Source organism: Podarcis muralis, chromosome 2, assembly GCF_964188315.1.
Source record: "Podarcis muralis chromosome 2, rPodMur119.hap1.1, whole genome shotgun sequence".
NCBI lineage: Eukaryota > Metazoa > Chordata > Lepidosauria > Squamata > Lacertidae > Podarcis > Podarcis muralis.
Window position 1 is genome coordinate 3,676,668 of NC_135656.1, and position 19,657 is coordinate 3,696,324.

The following is a 19,657-nucleotide window of genomic DNA, read 5'->3' on the forward strand; positions in this document are numbered from 1 at the left end:
AATTTGGAATTTATTTTAGAGCAAACTTTATGGTAAAAGTTAGGTTCGTGCCAAGTTAACACTGCCTCCTTTGGTAGTCACCTTCCAGGCAATTTATGGATTAAGTGATGTGATGTTCCTTCTTGGCAGCATCTTTCTGTTGCATTTATCTGTCAAACAAAGCATCTGCACAAGTACAGCCTTATCTGCTTACGTTTTCTCTCTCCTTTGCTTTAGACTCGGACCTAGTTAGGGGATACTGAGTTTAAGTCAGTCTCTAAAGCGAGGCTTCAGCTGTTGCCACTTCTCCCTTTTATATTTCTTAGGCAGAATGCACACCTGAGGCTCTCCCGATGTCGTAGGGCTAAGCAGTGAGACAATGCAGTTAGAACCAGCTTATCCCAGAATAATTTGTGCCAGATCCATTATGTTTCACAAATTGCAGTTTAGTGAAAAGAGAGACTTTATCATTAAATGGAAGAAAGCAAAAACATGCTCAGCAAATTTACTCATTGTGTAGGTGGATCTGCTGTTCCGGATCAGGACCACAGTGGGTTCCCCTTCTGCAGTCCTGATCTGGATCTCCTGCTGTGGCTATATGCCCTGCAAAGAAGGCTAAAGGCTGTTTTCCTCCTGCCTTAAATTGTAAATGCAGGGAAAGAACAGGACTAATTGGGATCATAGTGGAGCAGAGAATCGAATTCCTTCCTCTTCGTTATATGCTATTCCCTTGCAGCTTCTATTTAGTGAATGAAAACAAGTTTAATGCCACTTCTAGTTTATTTCTTTGTATTCTTGTTTATAGGCCACCTTTTAGTTCGTAGTCCTTACAACGCAGCTTACATCAGAGTAAGTAGCAATGGAGAAAGGGGTCTGGGAAAAGACCTTTCATACACACTCCTGAGGTTTCTAGACCAATGTCAACATGCTCCAGTAAAGACAGGCTGATCTGAATCTGGACTGGTGTACCTCTGGGCCCCCAGACAGCTCTGGAATCTAACTCCTGCCATCCCTGACCATTGGCCATGCTGGATGAAGCGGATGAGAGAGGAGAGGTCCAGCAGCATCTGGAGGGCCACAGATTTCCCCATCCCTGGTAGAAAAGAGCCAAGCAGGCTCCTCCTCCTAAGCAGTAGGTTCCATGTACAGAGAAGGGCTTGGTGCACCTTCACTTTATGGGAGGTCTGAAGAAGTGTTTGGGCCCTCTTCAGTTTTTCTTGTTTCTGATTTTAATACATTCACCCTGCTCTCTTATTCAGACAAAGGCTCAGGGTTGTTTGCAAAAGAAGAAGAAATCCAACACACAATTTTTAAACCACAAATTAATACAAATAGTGTTAAAAGTCTCAGTCATTAAAAGGTTTTCAGCATCATGATGTATCACCAGCCAAACATCATGGTTTGGTGATAAACCATGATGTTGAAACAAGCTGTATTGTACCCAGCCGGTGAGGCATGGGGTGAAACTGCCTCAGTTCTCATCACAGGAGTTGAGGTGCTTTCACCCCAGTGCCTTGTGGGCTGGGGCCAATGCAGCTGGCCTTAGCCTGCCACCCATCTACAGGGCAGAAAGGCTCCTTCCCCCAACGGAGCAAGTCCCGAGGTCCCTGCCGCTGGTGTGCAAGCAGCAGGGACCACGGGGCTCCTTTGCAAGGCTCCCTCCGCCTTTGCTGGCACAGGGGGTTCACATGCTTGGCCCCCCCATGGGTGTGGGGGCACACACCCATGGCCCTCGACAGAGGAGTCTGAGGGAGTCCCAGCCCCATCTCTGGCTTGTGCAAGCTGGAGGCGAGGGGGTGGTCCTCTAAACATCTCCATTAAGGGGTGCACAGCCGCACACCCCTCAATGGAGAGCTGTGATGGTGCCCGCACTTCCTCAGCTGAGCAGCTACAAACTGGAGATGACCCACATCTCTGGCATATGTGGGACAGGAAAATGCTAATTCTTAATAGTCAATATCTACTAGGTAGGAACATGGTCGTTTGGCACACAAGCCCCAAATGAGAACAAAAGAAAAGGATAGCTATTTAACTGGTATAGCTTCCCATTGGAACTGGAATTTTCACAGCTTTTGCAAATGTTCCTCGCCAGAAGAGGAAGGGTATCTTCTGAATCCTCCCATTATGGTTCTCCCTGTATCTAACAAAGCAATTAACACCCTCTCAGCCATACTTTCATAATGTGTCTCAGCATCCTTGTGCAGAAGGTCAGAGTTGTTGAATGGATAGGATAGCAGGAGGCAGCAAATTTAAAAAATAGATATTCAAAAACAATTCCAGAAGCCCTTGTTTTCTAATTTTCTTGGTTGCTAACTGGGAGGCTGGCGTGTGAAATTCTGCACTTGCCTATGAAAGAGGCAAGTCGTTCTCAGTGGTTCTTACATTGTGGGGTGGACTGCTCTTGAGAGGCCTGAATAGGGTGGGGTTGCAATGGTCCATGGAGAGATAGGATCCAGTCCAGATCTTGGTGGTTTGGCTGCCCCATAGGCAGAGGAACCTCAGTGATCCACACCGGATTTGTAGGAGTGACTGTAACTTTGTGGCTCAGTCACTTGAAAGTGATTTGTGGAGCAGGTGGCTCCGAAAGAGCTGCTTTTTATGCTCTTTGTGCATGCTTTTGGGTGGAAGCCTGAGCTACTTTGTGCAATCCTTTGTTTAAAGCTCAGTGCAGGCCGTGTTTAACACTGTTCCTGTAGGTAGCTCTTAGGAACCCAGGCTCCATTGTGTGCTGCATGCTCTCTGTGTCTCTCTGTCTCTGTCTGTCTGTCTGTCTGTCTGTCTGTCTGTCTGTCTCTCTATCTCTGCCCTCCCCCTTTTGCTTTTTCTCCAGAAAGCTGCATAATGTCAGGACAAGTATAAGCCACATGTTGAAATCTAAGATTCCTCAAGTAACTTGTGTGCATTATTGTTGTTTTTTGCTTCTTCTTCTTATTTATTTTAGTACTGCACAATTGTTGGCCAAATAGTCTCTATTTCTCAGTCTGAAGGTAGTGATTTAGAAAATACTTTTTTTATATATATCTAAGCCATCTGGGAGGAAGGATGAGTCATAACAGAGCAAGCAGCACAGGCATGGCTGGATTCTCTGTAGAGTTCTTCTTCTTTAAGGACGTGCTGCTGGTTGTCGGAGGCTTGGTTTTTTCCATGGCAGGCAAGGATAGTGATGTCATAAAGGGAGACCTTGAGACATAGGCAGTGGCATTTATTTATTTAGCCGCTTAACTACAGTGGCCTCTTAAGCAGTTTACAATGTAAGAAGTAAAACATCAGTTCAAACTATAAAATCAAACTTCAGTTAAAATTCCTGCTGCAATGATAAAACAAATTCTTCAGTAGGCACCTAAAGTTCAGTAGGCCTATCCGACCTCAACTAGAAAGATGTTCCATAAAATTGGACTCAAAATACTGAACACACAACTCCTGGTGGTCATGAGCCCTGCATTTGAGCTATGGGGGATCACTAACAGCGACTCCGCTGAAGATCTCAGTGATCTGGCAGGGGTATAAGGGATTAGGTGGTCCTTGAAGTTTCCTGGACCCAAATTGTTAAAAGCCTTGTGAATTAATACAAGAACCTTGATCCTGGCTTGGTAGCATATGGGCAGTCAGTGCAAACTTTTGAACACTGGAGTTATGAGCTGGCAATAGTCTGTTTCTATCAGCAGTCTAGCCGAAGCATTTGGCACCAGCTGGAGTCTTCTGATGAGGCCCAAGGGTAGCCCCACATATAAAGCACATTGTGATAATTGAATTTTGAGATTCCCAATCCATGAATCACCATGGCCAGACTATCGGCTGTAGTTAGTGTAACAACTGCAGCTGGTAAAAGGCACTCCAAGCCACTGAGGCCATTCAGCTTCAAGTGACAAAGGTGGATCGAGGGAGTGCAACCATATCCAGAACAGGGAACTGGGGAATGTGCCAGACACGGGACCCCCCCCCCCCAGTTCCTTTGTCTTCCCAGGGCTTACATTCAATTTAATGGCCATCATCCAGTAGAGCTGTGTGTCCTCGGCATATTGATGAGACTTTGCCCACAATCTGCTAATGGCTTCATACAGATGTTAAACAGCATTGGGGCAATATAGCTTGTGGCACACCACAGTTGAAAGATCATGTAGTTGAAGCAGAGTCTTCCAGTGCTGCTCTCTGGACATGACCCTGTTTGATCAGATATACTAGATTCAGGGGCAGCACATCCTGATTCCCCACTTGAGGCAAAATGGGAACGGGCCACCCCCACTGTTCTGCCTCTCTTACCTGTGTTGTGTGATGGTGTCCATGAAGCACGAGCAGCAGTGGCACCAACCTCCGTCAAGATCTTTCAACATCTCACCGAAGTCTCAGAAGATCTTACGCGCTTTGTGAGTTCTTGTGAGATTTGGGTGAGATCTCCCTGGAAACCACTGCCGCTGCAAGGTATTGCTGAACCACCCCCTATTACAAAGGCTAGCTCAAGTCAGTAGCACATGAGACTCTTAATCTCAGGATTGTGGGTTTGAGCCCTGTGTTGGGCAAAAGATTCTTACATTGCAGGGGGTTGGACTGTATGATCCCCGTGCTCCCTTCTAACTCTATGATCTATGATCCCTGGCTTAACTTTCAGCAGACAATGTGCCCTCAGGTAAATTTTATCTCTAGCTGGGTGCTGATAATGGAAGTAGCTGGCTGTGGGGTGCATTCCTGTGAGTATCTGGAGAGGGAGTGACTGCAGTGGGGTAAGATACAGACAAGTAGAGAATTCTGCACCCTTCACACATGTACCGTTTTTGCTTTTTAACACTCACTTTAGGCATAATTGGAGGCAGCCTCTCATCATAAAAAGTGGCTCTGCTCTGCTGCCATCACAGCCTTGAACATTCCCAGTGGCTCTCAATACCCCATGTATCGTTTTAGGAATAGGTAGCAATATTTGAGGCCTGCTTGTCTTGCTTTTCAATTCAAGCTTTTGTTTCCACCACTCTCTCTCCAAGAGGCTGCCTCCCTCCCTCCTTTCATTCTTATGCCAGGCAAAAATAGTCTGAATCCTTTGAACCTGGAAATGGGCATGGAAACAGCTTCCTTCCAATGCTTTCCCTTTGATCTGAGGCAGTCAGTCCACTGCAGTAATGGGAAAGACTATCACTTGGTGATGCTGTATAAGTTGCAGATGACCTTGGACAAATATAAATGTGTCCTTGAGGTGATTAATAACCTTCTGTGCATGGCATTGGTGGGACATCTGCTGCATTATTCAGTCTAATTCTGCTGCCTTGAAAATGTTGAAAGGGTGGGGTAGGCATTTAAAGGAAGATCTACAAGCATGAATTCCTAGTGAAGAAATGGTTGGAGCACGTTGATTTGCATTAGGGATTGAATGTGCCCTTTTCACTGTCTATAAGAATGTAATAAGAGCCCTGTTGGATGAGACCAATGGCCCATCTAGTGCAGCATCCTGTTCTCACAGTGGCCAACCAGTTGCCTCTGTAGGAAGCCTGCGAACAGGACATGAGCACAGGGCAGCAACAATGCTGCCTGGTTTCTCACTATTCTGCATTATGGGCAGGGAATATTGTAGGATCAGTTTGGGTGGTGGAGTTGCTGTCACTGTCTTGCCAGTTGAGTGCAAGTCTACCCTAGGGAAAAGGTACCTGGCCAGGTCACCATTTACGCTTGAGAGCACCAAAGCAGAAACATAGAAAGTTTCCTGTGCATGAGTGTGTGAGATCAAGAGCTGCTGGAATGTTTAACTTCCTGTTCTGGCTGAACAGTTAAGCAACATTGGGGAAGGGATGTTGCTCAGTGCTAGAGCACAAGTTTTGCATGAAGATTGTCCCAATTTCATTCCTGGGCATCTCCAAGTAGAGTTGTCTGAACTCCTAAAGAGGATGTAGCAGTTGAAATATCTAACTTGCTTCCATGGTATTTGGTGATGACTGTCAGCTTGGATGACTTTAAAAGGAGATTGGACATCTTCACAGTGGGCAAGGCTATCAATCGCTATTAGTCTTTATGGCTCTCTAGTACTTCCACGATTAGAGCTCATATGGCTCTGTGCACCAGTTGCTAGGGAAGAAGGGTGAGACATCTTCTTTGAAGGTTTCTGGTTGGCTGCTGTGGGAAACAGGATGATGGAACATATAACCCCCTGGTTTGGTATGGCAGGGTTCTCCTTATGTTCTGGCATTGCTTTTGACCATGACTGCAAGATGTTTTTGTTGTGATGTGAAATGCAGACCTGCACTTCAGAGGAACATGGATGTGCCTCAGACATGTGAGAAATTGACTGTGCAGGCAGGTGTGGCCTTAATGTGAGATGCTTTACTAGTACACAGTGACTCAGCCACACTGAAACACTACACCTTCCTCTTTTGACTGCCATGAGCCACTTTTGTCCTGACTGGATGCAGAGGCAATCCCTAGGCATGCTTTCTGACTGTCAGGCCTAGGGGGAATAGTTGAGAGTGCCAGAACGTTCCCCCATCTCACTCATGGTGAGCCTAGAAAGGGTGTGCATCATTCTGGTGCTTAGCTCTCCTAGTTCCTCTGGTCTGAGCACCAGCAGGACTTGGAAGAGCCAGACTATAGTGCCCGGTTTTCTGGGACAGTGATCCTCCCACTACTCTTTTTCAAGGCAGAAAAATTTGGAAACCCTGCTCCCTGACCAGGAGGTTGCAGTCTCCAAGAGTGATCCCACTTCCGAAATAAATCATTGGAGGCCCCAGCATGATACCAGTGCCTCTATTATGGACACAGACCATGTGGATGACAACCATTTTTTCTTGGCTGTGCCAGATCAGCTTGGCAAGCCATGATGCTTTTATACTGGCTTTGCGGATGCTGTAGTCATGTGTTTTCAGCCAATGCAGTTGTGTGCATGTTAAGGATCTCAGTGCCATTTACTTTATGCCTTGGGAAACCAATTAGCCTGCAGGGGTGGTATCTCTGCCAAGCTCCTTTGGAGGCAGTGAGGATTACAGTGCAAAAGAATTCAGGTGCTGCAGTAGCAATCACAGTTACATCAGCTCTTCAGTTTCAGTTTGTATTATCTACTTTTTAAAAAATCCCATGGACAGTCTGTTTGCTTCCAAGGTGATGAGTTGGCCCATTTATGACAACACCTGTATATAGCTGGATGCCTGCTCCTCTTGTTGCCATCAAAGCAGCTAGCCAGAAATAGCTCTCCATACTGTAAGATTGCAGTGACTCAGTCTGCTGCATATTTTCGAATCCCATTTCCCTTAAGGAAATTACACCCCCCCCCCCCAAGGAACTGGCATGTGGACAACTTCACTCACATTCTCAACTGACTACCAGATTCACCCCATTTTACTAGAGTTTCTTAACATTGCACATTTTCCCACAGGCCTCAGACCAGTCAAGCACCTGTGCCTTTAGTTTTCACATTCCTTGGGTTGTTCCAAAGCAGAAGCTCTGTGACGATGAACTAAGCTATAGGCAGTGATGGGCATTCAGAATGCTATTATGGAACTGCAGCAAACATTTCATTTATTTATTACATCCATTTTCCACCTTTCCTCCAAGGAGCTCAGGGTGGCATCCAGGGATACCTTCCTACTTTATTCTCACAGCAACCAAGTCAGCGTAGGTTAGGCTTAGAGTGTATGGCTGGCCCAAGATTGCCCAGTGAACTTAGTGGCTGAATGGGGACTGGAACCTGGGCCCGCCTTAGCAACTGCACCACCCAGACTGGCTTCACATCCAGAACTCTGATTCATAGAGCATAGGTGAGAAGAGTAGGGATTTTTCAAAGGTCATCATGTAAGTCAGTGATGGAGTCAAGAATCGTACCCAGGTCTTTTGTCTTCCTAGTCATGCAGTTGGGGAGCAACACTGTGTATGGATGTTGAGGAATTTATGCATTCGGGAAGTTAATTCCAAAGTTGCTTTGAGACGCCAAGCTCTTTTTTAATAGTACCTGGGGAATTGCAGCCTTTTAATTATGGTTGAAGGGAATTGGAATTTTGTAAATAACACCATCGCCACCTCCGACTTCCTTCCCCCATTCAAGTCATAACAAGAGATGTGCTCAGCATCAAGTGGCCTACTAATCAGAAACTGCGAAGCTGACTAAAAGGCCCTGTGCGGCTTGGAATGTGCTGTGCCTTTCCAGGAACAGCAGGGACCTAAAAGCACATCTGTAACATTCCCATTGGATGGAAATAATCCTGATTATTTCCAGGAGGACTCATCCACACGTTTGCTTGACCCATATTTTGATCGTATTGTGTACTGATTAATTTCTCTGGGTCTGAAAGCTTTTCTTGTTGTTCTGTTGCTGTGCCTTGCAAAAATCCGATCTTACTTGCTGAATCGGATCTTATCAGATGTGCAGAAAATCTGTAGATAGATTTTGCTTATCTGAGCTTTAATTCAGTGAGTATGATCGGATTTTCTCAAGGCACAGCCGCAGAACAGCGATAAAAGCTATTGGACCTGGGGCAAGTACACAATACAAGCAAAATATGGGTCAAGTGAAAGTGTGGATGAGCTTGTAGTGTCTGAATGGTGACTTCTCTTGGCTCTGTGAGGTCTTTTGATGCTGCATCCACTATGTGGAAAAGAAACATAGGCTTCCACAGTGACAGTTTTCAATGATTGCTGCCAGTAGCTTGACATGTCTCCCCACCCCCTTAAACAGAAAGAAAGTGAGAGTGAGAAAAAGTTACTGCAGAGTTTGCAAAGAAACCGTATCTCTGTTGAACTGTTTGTGTACCAACCTGATGCTTGGTTACTGAGTTTTAGGTTTTCTTTTTTAAAAAAAATGGAAGAAAGAGCCAACTGCAGTCCATATGTACTTTGTTTCCAGTCCTGCTTTATTTCTGCTTGTTTTCCTTCAAGATTTGGAAGTGGTCTCTTGTTTTTTCTCCTGGTTTAATTGTCATCCCACATAAAACAGCATTTTGCTGAATCCAAGCTGATACACTTACCGTCAAAACAACATCCATTTCTCTCCCTAGTCCCTTTCCACTTAAAAATGAAAGTAGGGAAGAAATCTTGGGTAGAAGAAGAAGAAGGCCTCTTCACATTTAGGGACAGAAAGAGAGTAGTTCTTTCTTTACCTGAAAAATTTCTTCTTTCCCATGATCTATGCAGATGGTTTGCTTATCTTTGGCTGAAATTGGTCTGGACCAGATTGCTGATAATGGAGCAGGTCTTTTGAACCAATTCCCATGCAGGCAAAGCAACAACACCCAAGTAGGTTCAGAGCTGAGCGGATGTTTCAAATCACCCATAATGGGCTCCTAGTTGTAATTATGGGCCCATCATTACAGGGTTGGGACTCAAAACCCTGTGGAGTGCAATTTCGGAAGCAACCAGTTTCGTGGCTATGATTCCCTTCTTGTTACAAAATCAGCAGGCTCTTGTTAGCTTCAGTGGGTGCAGCCTAGATGTTCAGCTAAATGTTCATCTTGGAGGCTTCAATTTCCCAAGAGGCCAAAAAATCATTGACTACTAGACATTTTAAAAATACTGTTTGATTTTACAAAACCTTTTTTTCCATCAGCAAAGTCCAGTTTTCTCACTTTAACAGGTAAATAGCTTGCAAAACCCCCACAAAAGAACAGGTCAGAATCAATTGTACAATAACATGTAGCATATGAGACACAGCGGTAAATTAAAGTGGGATGTAGAGAGGCTGTGAAGGAGTTTGAGTCTGAGTTATAGCCATTTCATGCCAGGTTATATATAAAAGGGGAACGAAAACTACCAGTATATGGTGTCAGAATCTTTGTTCTTGTAAGCTCTTGAAGGACTTTTCTGCAGTGACAAGCTATGTGTGTGAGCAAGAAAATAGTTTGCAACCTTCTAGTTCCTCAAGTTTCTACAATGCAGCACTCTTATGTTGATTGAATCCAAGAAATGCCTCTGAATCATAGGAGCTTTAGAGCATGGCACAAGCTCATACATAGCCTCTATCAAAAGCAGGACACTTATTCACATTTTGTAAGGACAAGAGACACACAAGGTGGCTTGCCCGGTATCATCGTACAAGTCTGTGGCAGAAGCTCGGTGCCAGCCTTTCCTTGAACCTCTGGCTTTGTTGTAAGTCACCCTTTCTCTTTTTCCTCATGCCCCTTCCTTGCTCCTTGTTCTTTACCGGGGACTTGAAATGACAAGCATTGAGACTCACTAAACACAATTCACTGACAAACAAGCAGTGGCATTTATATTTGAAGGTGAGAAGGAACAAAGTAAGTCTGAGCTGATGGCTGCCCAAAGATCCTCCAAAGGGCAGATCCACACATCCAAAATAGAACCTGGCTTAACAGCCATTTCCCTCTCCTTAGGAAATCCTGGGAGCTGTAGCTCATGAATCAGGGGGAGAGTTGTCGGCATCCCACCCAAATCTACATTCCCTGGGATTCTTTGAGAAAAGCCAGGGCAGTTGAACTGATATAAATCTAATTCAAAACGTGTAGTGTAAATATGCCCTCAGAGCAATTTTTGAAAGGCACACATCAATAGAGCTTTTGCCTTGTTTCATAGAATAATAGAATCTTAGAGTTGGAAGGGACCCCAAGGGCCATCTAGTCCAACCCCCCGAAATTCAGGAATCTCAGCTAAAGCATCCATGACAGATGGCCATCCAGGCTCTGTTTAAAGACCTGCAAGGAAGGAGAGCCCACCACCTCCTGGGGGAGACCGTTTCACTTCCTGATGTTTTGTCAGAATCTCCTTTCTTGTAACTTGAATCCATTGGTTTGAGTCCTACCTTCCAGAGTGAGAGAAAACATGTTTGCTCCATCTACCGTGTGACAGCCCTTCAGATATTTGAAGACGGTTTTCATATCTTCTCTCAGTCTCCTCTTTTCCAACTCCCTCAATCATTCTTCGTAAGGCTTGGCTTCTAGACCCTTGATCATCTTAGTCGTCCTCCTCTGCATGGAGTGGTACTATTACTTCCCTTGATCTAGACACTATACTTTTGTTGATGCAGACTACAACAGCATTAGCTTTTTTTTTGCTGCTGCATAACACTGTTGACTCATGTGAAGCTTGACCCCTAGATCCTTTAAACATGTACTGCTAGTAAGCCAGGTGTCCCCCATCTTATATTTGTGCACCTGGTTCTTCCTCCTTAAGTGCAGAGCCTTGCATTTGTCCCTATTGAAATTAATTTTGTTAGCTTGGACACAATTATCCAATCTGTTAAGGTCATTTTGAATTCTGAATCTGTCTTCTATGGCATTAGCTACTTCTCCCAGTTTGGTGTCATGAGCAGATTTGATGAGCATCCCCTCAATTCTTTCATCCAATTCATTTATAAAGATGTTGAACAACAATGGGCCCAGGACAGAACCCTGTGGCACCCCACTTGTCACTTTTTTCCAGGATGACGAGGAACCATTAATGAGTACTCTTTGGGTTCAGTCAGTAAAGCAGTTACAAATCCACCTAACAGTTACCTTGTTCAACCCACATTTTACCAGCTTCCTCACGAGAATATTTGTGACCCACTTCTTTCTTTGTTTTTGATCTGATCATGAAGGCCTGTGAAACTAGCATGCTGCACTCAGTGTGCCCAGAAACTTGTGACCTACTTTCAGACTTTTGTGTGACCCCCCCCCCCCCATTTGTCTCAGCTCATCATCAATTTCGGAAATTATTGACCTAAAGGTGTCTAGTTCGCAAGGCTGGGTATCCGTGGCAGGAGACAATCACTGGATTTGTTCCTCCATTGAGCATTTTGGAAGGACTGCTAGCCTTTGTAATCTTGATCTAAACCCCTTCTTTATGAATGCATTTTCTGCAGCCTTGTGGCCCATTGACAATGCCTGTGTTCATTTGCAACTGGGTTCCCTTCTGACTCTGATCCTCCAAACAATTTCAGAAGGAAATCGGCTTTCAGGTTCTTAGACCTCTAAATACTCATAGCTTAGCAGGAGGCAGGCTTCTCAGACTTTTAATAATTTAATGCCTTTCTCTGTGCAGCTTGCGTTCCTTACCCACATCATGTGCCTGCCTCTTAATGCTGTGCTTTATATGAACAGTGTGTTTTCAACAATCTCAGCAAGGGGTGGCAACTGAGTGCCAATAGGTTAGTATTAAAACAGCTCCCAGTGGCACAGTATGTAAAAATGGAAATGTTGCTATGCTGGCTTTAGATACATAGGCCACTCAGCCCAGGATCTTCCATATGTACGGGATACCCCCTGGGGTACATCAGAGGAAAACAGTTGAGAAGGCTAATCTACCCTTCACTTCCTTCCTGGCCAAAATAGAACTTCCTTCACTGGGTATCTTGCAGTGAAAGAAGACTGTGTGTCATCCTTCTGACAACACAGAAATGAAGAACCAGGGGCCCGCCAGATGTTGTTGGGCATGTCTTTAAAAAAGACGTGAGAATTTCGTTTAGTTTGTTTTTTCTTTATATCTAGAATATTTAGCAGGGTTCAAATGGTATCTTTCAGAGAAAATATTTCAAGACTATTGCTCCTACAGTGAGCAGGAAGCCCAAATAAATCACCCAGGTGCTACTAAAAAATACAACATACTGAAAATAATGACACAAAGCTAGTTTTAAACCATACCAATTCATCAAGGCACATGTTGTGAAGCCCTTGAAGCAGCATGATGAATCTCTTCCACGGTTTGGGACTGATGCAGATGCTGCCTTTACATGGCCCCTGAAAAGGAATGGAATTTATTTCTTCATTTATTTAAAGCTCAAATCTGCCCTATCCTGAAAGCCAAGAGCAGGAAACATGTAAAGCAAACTTACTAAACACTGGTAAGCACAAGGCACAATGTGATTGTCACCCAGCAACTGCCTTGGCTCATCTGACTGCTGCCTACCAACCAACCTTTAATAGCAGATGGATTTTAAAAGTAATTTAGAGATGTGATCTGCTGGAATAAAATATATGCCCTCTTCCAAAAATCTGCTGTCCCTTCTTCACTTTTATTGGCTGGATGTGGGTGTTGGTTGGGGTGGAGTTGTTCTAGACTGTCCAAATATTTACCTTGAAGAGACTCTCTTGATGGGTTTCACTCCATGTTCTGAGTTTAACTTGATCACCATCATCGTGGTTAAGAAGAAATGGCTTTATATGAAACATATGGTTTGGATGTTTTGCTTGAGCAATCTGGATTGTTTTACTAAGCTGTTTCATAGTGAACATCGCACATGGGAAAGTTCACATGTCAGAGAGAAGGCTATTGTGCTGGCTTTCTTGGCACATCAGTTTTCCATGCACAGGAAAAAAGCTTTGATGGGTGGTGGGGAGACACGACTTTTTAAAATGAGTGACTTCTGTGCATACTCAGATGGTACTCCAACATGTAAGAAGACCACACTATATCCCCCCTTCCCCCTGCTCACATTTGAACTGGTTCTGTGCTGTTGCTCTGTGATGTGGTGCTTGTTACAGACTATGTTCCCAGCAGTGTGCATTGGAATGTTGTCTGCTATTGCATCTAGGAGCATTTCCCCAGGTTTCTGGGAAATGTCAAGTGAGGCTGCTCCCTCTCTGCCTTTCTCTTGCTTCCTTGCTTTTCTTTTGTGACATTTTGGGGGGGAAGGGGGGTCATCCAAAGTAGCATGGAGGAGCAAAATAGTGGGACTTGGCCAGGTGAGACTTTCTCAACCTGGTGCCCCTCCAGATGTTGGACTCCAGATCCCATCAGCCCCAGCCTCTGACCAGTAGTCAGCGATGGTGAGAATTGTGTTTCGGAAGCATCTGGAGGGCACCAAGTTGGGGAATAAACGTCTAGATTGTGTTTCCAAATCTAAAAAGTGAGCAATCTGACCACACTAAAATGTCTTCCTAATCTGTGAGGCAGGCAACAACTTTCCAAACAAATATGTCCCAAAGGCTCAAATTCACCCTCAAAATCTTTCTAATGTCAATGAGCAGAAAGCTCTCTTGGATTTAGGACACACTGTGTGGAGAGAGAAAGAGAAAGAGAGAGAGAGAGAGAGAGAGAGAGAAAGAGAGAGAGAGAGAGAGAGAGAGAGAATATCAAGCAAAATTTCCCCCTTTGCATTGAAAACTGTTCCCTCTCCCCCTCTGTCCCCAGGCTGCCTAACTCTTTCAGCCAAGAAAGAGGCAATGATTTGAACTAACTTGGCGAGAAAATGGAGCACTTGGTAATTTCATCTGCCGTGTATTCTTTTTAACCCATTTTATTCCTTGGGACAAGAGAAGTCTGAATGATTTCACCCCTCTCAGGGCTGTTTTTAAGAGAGACCTGGGAGTATGGAATGGGGATTGGGAGAGAGAATGTTATATGCGTAGGTTCAACCTCTGCTGCTCTGGCTATATCTATTCTATAGATCCATATTGGTTTACCTGTTATTCCCTTTTCCCAGGGAATTTAGAGACTTACAGGATTCTAAAAGAATGTGAGGTGAGGAATCTCAGATGGCCATAGAATGCGGAGTATTGTGGCATGGGATGGGGTGGGAATCTTGAGAAAAGGGCATGAAAGGGTGAAGAGAAACCCTGAGCAGGAACATTTCACACTGCAACTTTTTGCTGCAGGCCCCACTTGTTATTACTATTACAAAGATGTCTGCCTATTCCTAGAACCTGCTGGCGGCAAAATTAATAGCTGTCTGGGTCATATCTGAACGACTTGTTCTTCCCTGTATTCCTCTTTCTGCCTACAGCCCACACTGTGTACTTCAGGGTAAAACATAGCAGCCAAAGAGAAATGCCTAGATTGATTGCTCCCAGCAGCCAAATGATTAGGGGTAATTTGAGCAACAAGGTTGCACTCTCCTCTGCATCTTCCTAATAGAGGCCCATCTTTCTTGAATAAAGTTACAGTGGTACCTCAGGTTACATACGCTTCAGGTTACAGACTCTGCTAACCCGGAAATGGTGCTTCAGGTTACATACGCTTCAGGTTACAGACTCTGCTAACCCAGAAATGGTCTTCAGGTTAAGAACTTTGCTTCAGGATGAGAACAGAAATTGGGCTCCGGCGGCACAGCAGCAGCAGGAGGCCCCATTAGCTAAAGTGGTGCTTCAGGTTAAGAACAGTTTCAGGTTAAGTACAGACCTCGGGAACAAATTAAGTACTTAACCCGAGGTACCACTGTACTAGGGAGCATGATTGGAGGTGGTTTTGTCCAGTGCTCCCCCCCCGAACTCAATGGTACGCAGTAACAGCATCTCTCTTTTGTTGTTAAAAAGTGTGGCACTTACTGTAACAACTTAATGGTGAGTACCGGCACCTCTTTTTCTAGAAAAAAGCACTGTTTTTGTCACATTCTGGTCATCTAGCAGGTAGATCACATCAAATAACACTGACGCTGTCATCATCAAGTTTATTTATATGCCACTTTTCCATATTATGCTCAAAGTGGCTCACAAGAGCAATATCACAGATATGTAAGCCATCAACACAATTCATGTAGTATTTAAAAGCCACACTGGCAAGCTGACAAAAACATTAAGATTGCGCTAAACATATGAAAAACAATTTAGGCTAAGTCACATGTGTGCAGTCCTGTGTTGCACACAAAATGCAGATAAACCCTTTCCAGTATGGCACAAATCTTAGCACATGTGTCTGCTTGCCCATTTGACACCTCTTGCCTACGTTGCTTGAGACGTCTAGTAAAGGCCTATCTTTTTTGCTTAGGCTCCCCCTGGCCCTTTTTTGTCAGGGACTGGCAGGGCCCCGAGGAGTGGGTGGCAGAGCCTGTCTCAATTGTTGTTGTTGTAGTAGTAATATTTATTTTTCTATGCTTCTATACTACTGTTCTGCTAGTTTTGTGTTGTATTTTTGTTTTGATAATATTGCCTATGCTCTGCACAACTTTGAGATGTTAATCAGTTTACAGTGGCCTGAGTGATGGGCCTGGCTCCTCAGGAAGGAGTTTCCTTAACTGCAAGACTGCTTAAATGCTATGCCCATTTTGACACTCTGTGTCACACATGTCTGTCTGCCTCTTACTTCCGTGTAATAGTTTGATTGGGTCCCACATCCAAAGGAACTCCAAAGACAAAGGTGCTATTAGGAGTGGAAAGTCAGGAGGTGGGGATGCCCAAGGTTTTCCCCTCAGTTAGGAAGGCCCCATTGAAGCTCCCAGAGATGGCAAAGGACTGTACAATAACAGATCAGTGTGGCCAATAGACCACAGTAAAATTCATAGAGCGCATACAGGCTTTGTTTGGGGAGCTTGCACAGACCCCATGCCTGAGATAATCCTTTCCTCATACATGGGATTCCTTCCTATTGTGTGCAAAGCTATTCCTCTGGTTTATCTAGATTTAGTTTCATTTTTGTGAGTTATTGGTAGTGCACACCTAGAGGAGAGTCCCGCCTGCCTCACTCCTCTTAAGAGTTAGATGCGGTTCTGCATTCCAAGGATGTTGGGTATAGACTTTGCTTCTGCAGGAGCAGTTCAGGCCTAGCAGCTTGGCAAAGAGCCAGCTGTCAAGTCCCGGGTTAAATGGACTGTGTTAACTTTTTATCTTTCAGGAGGGAGGGGGAAGGAGGAAATGAAGTGAGAATGCTTTAGGTTACATCACTAGGGGGACAACTGCCTTGTTAGACAGCTGTCAGGAACACAGATTCCAGGAAAGCTGAAAGCTACAACCCACACAATCCTTTCAGGAGCTTTACAGTAACTTGCAAAGCTCAGTGGGTTAGCTTGTATGGTTACATAACCGCCCCCCCCCCCCATCCTGAAATACTGAATTAGTTTTGCTGGGAAGTAATTGGGCTGACAGCCCTGTGCCGCTACCACCACCCGCCCCTCAGCATTTATATTTTCCACACAGGTATTGCCTAGAATGGCTGATCTTCATTTCCAGCACAGTTCTGAGCTACCTTCTCCCCCTGCCAACAGAGGCGATGAGAGATTATTTTTATATGTGTATTCCAAGTCTTTTCTTTCCCTCGCGCATCCTAAAATAAAAGAGAAACATGAATTGAAATCACTGCACACACGTGGCTTCCTGTGCAGTTTGGAACAAAGTGAGGAGGCACATGGATCAGCGGGGGGGGGGGGGGGGAGGGGATGCAGCTAGGTTGCTTGTGGGGGCAAACTATAACACCCTGCTTGTGGGATTTGCCCTGACTGCCAATCTGCTACTGGGCAAGTTCAAGGTGCTGGTATGAACATTATAAGGCCCTATACTCTCAGGACCAGGTTACCTGAGAGACAGCTTTATCCTTTATTTATTTTTAAGGTAAAGGTAAAGGGACCCCTGACCATTAGGTCCAGTTATGACCGACTCTGGGGTTGCGGCGCTCATCTCACTTTATTGGCCGAGGGAGCCAGTGTACGACTTCTGGGTCATGTGGCCAGAATGACTAAGCCGCTTCTGGCAAACCAGAGCAGCGCATGGAAACGCTGTTTACCTTCCCGCTGGAGCGATACCTATTTATCTACTTGCACTTTGATGTGCTTTCGAACTGCTAGGTTGGCAGGAGCAAGGACTGAGCAACGGAAGCTCACTCCGCCGCAGGGATTCGAACCACCGACCTTCCGATCGATAAGCCCATGCTCTGTAGTTTAGACCACAGTCCCCAGTTTATTTATTATTTATTATTATTATTTTTATAAATAATTATTATTATTTCCTTAAATTGCATAACAGACATAACCGATCAGAAGTTTAACAAAAGAGAAAGAATGTTACAAAATCTAGACTGCAACTTGCCTTATACACCCAATAGATTTCTGTAGTCTGCGGGAGAGTTCCTCTCCTGCAAGTTCCAACGATATCAGAAGCCCCCTCCACAGTGACTCAGAGCAGGGCTTTTAGGGTGGCTGCCCCTGCTCTGTGGAATTGCATTCCTGTCCAGATACGACAGGCACCCCACTGTCTGCACTTTCTGGAAACAACTGAAGACATTTTTGTTCCAACAAGCTTTCCAAGCTGAATGTGATAAATGGGTCTTTGCTATTTACTTTGTTATTGTTTTAGTCTTGTTTTAAATGCATTTGTTGTTTTCGAGTTTTTAACTGCTTTTAGTTTTCTTTAGTGTAAATCACCTTGAGACACTTCTTTAGAAGGCAATTAATAAATAATTTGTGATGATATTTTTAAAAAATAACATCCAAGAGAGAAAAACAATTACTGTTCACAAGAAGTGTCAAATTTTATTAGTGTCTGGAATTTTTCGGGAATGATTCATTTCTTAGACACATCAGGAATCAATAAAATTTGGAATTTCTTGAAGAAAAACAGTTGTTTTCTGAAACAAATTTGGCAACAATAACATTTGGTATTGAGGGGAAATAGTGGCTTCTCTGTTTCTCTCTGTCTCTCTCATGTCACTGATTTCTTGTTGTAAAAGAAATCAGAAGTTCCTTTTCATTGTTCCTCATCCTCACAAGCAATGAGGTAGTATTGTTATTGCCATAGGTTATCTAGCTTTTCATCCTGGAAAGCTTTGAGGGGCTGGCAGGGAGAGGGCATGAAAATTTAATTTGGTAATGCTGGATTAGTTTTGCCTTCTCTCCTCTGAGATGTTTGCAGCTGGGAGAAAGCAGTCAGGGTAGACCCCTTCAGCTACCTTTGGAAACAGCAACCCTCCAAGCTTTTCTTTTTAAACTACCCTTCCTTGGTTTGGAGCTGGAATAGAGCTTTGCCCTATCTCTCGGTCTATTACCATATTTTTCGTCCCATAGGACGCTCCGTCCCATAGGACGCACCTAGTTTTTTTGGGGGGGAAATAAAGGAAATCCCCCCTTTATTTCCCCCCCAAAACCAGGTCGGGGAAACCGAACCAGGTCGAGGAACAGCGGGATGGCGGTGCTGAGCCTCCCTGCTGTCCCCCGAGCTTGTGGGGCTGGCCGATGTCTGTCCGGCGCGCGGGGCGCTCTGCTTCAGGGTGCCCCGCGTGCCGGGCTGCAGGCTGCTATCCGCAGCGTGGGGAGCCCTGCGGGGAACTCCTGCAGGGCTCCCCACACTGCGGATGTCTGTCCGGCGCGCGGGGCGCTCTGCTTCAGGGTGCCCCTTGCGCCGGGCGGCAGGCTGCTATCCGTAGCGTGGGGAGCCCTGCAGGGAACTCCTGCAGGGCTCCCCACGCTGCGGATGTGTTCCCGAAGCGCTGGGCGCTCTGCTTTCAGCGCGCCCGGCGCTCTGGGAAGCAGGCTGCTATTCGCAGCCTAGACAGCCCTGCAGGAACTCCCGCGGGGCTGCCTAGGCTGCGGATGTGTTCCCGAAGCCTGGAAAGCGAGAGGGGTCGGTGCGCACCGGTGCGCACCTCTCGCTCTCCAAGCTTCAGCGAAAGCCTGCATTCGCCCCATAGGATGCACCCTGATTTCCCCTTCATTTTTGGAGGGGAAAAAGTGCGTCCTATAGGGCGAAAAATACGGTATTTGTTCCACACTTCCCTTCATAGCAGGGGCTCCAGGACCAATATTAAGGAAAAGGGACATGGAGTGCTAATCTTGTGTGGGATGGAAGACCAGTATGACAGGGACAGCTAGGGTTGAAGGGTGGGAGGGTTGTGTGTAATATGTGGCTTTGGCAGCCACCGTGGCCATGGCTTGGTTGACTCATTTTCTGGTTCCTGGAAACACTCTTGCTTTCAGACATTTCTTCACTTAACTCATGTATCTTCTGTGGGCATTAAATGTGAAGGAGGGTCCATGATGGATCAGTATCCATCCAATATCTTGCTTCCTGCAGGAGTCAGCGGGCTGCCTCCAGGAAGCCAACAAGCTGTGAAGGCAACAGCCCTTGCCCACAGTTTCTCCCAA

General features: G+C 45.2%; 1 protein-coding gene across 1 annotated transcript in view; it reads left to right on the plus strand.

Moving 5' to 3' along the window:
• The window catches only part of LRP1 (LDL receptor related protein 1), a 298,357-nt gene that overhangs the window by 122,942 nt on the left and 155,758 nt on the right, over nucleotides 1-19,657 (plus strand). The gene's annotated exons all lie outside the window — the stretch shown is intronic.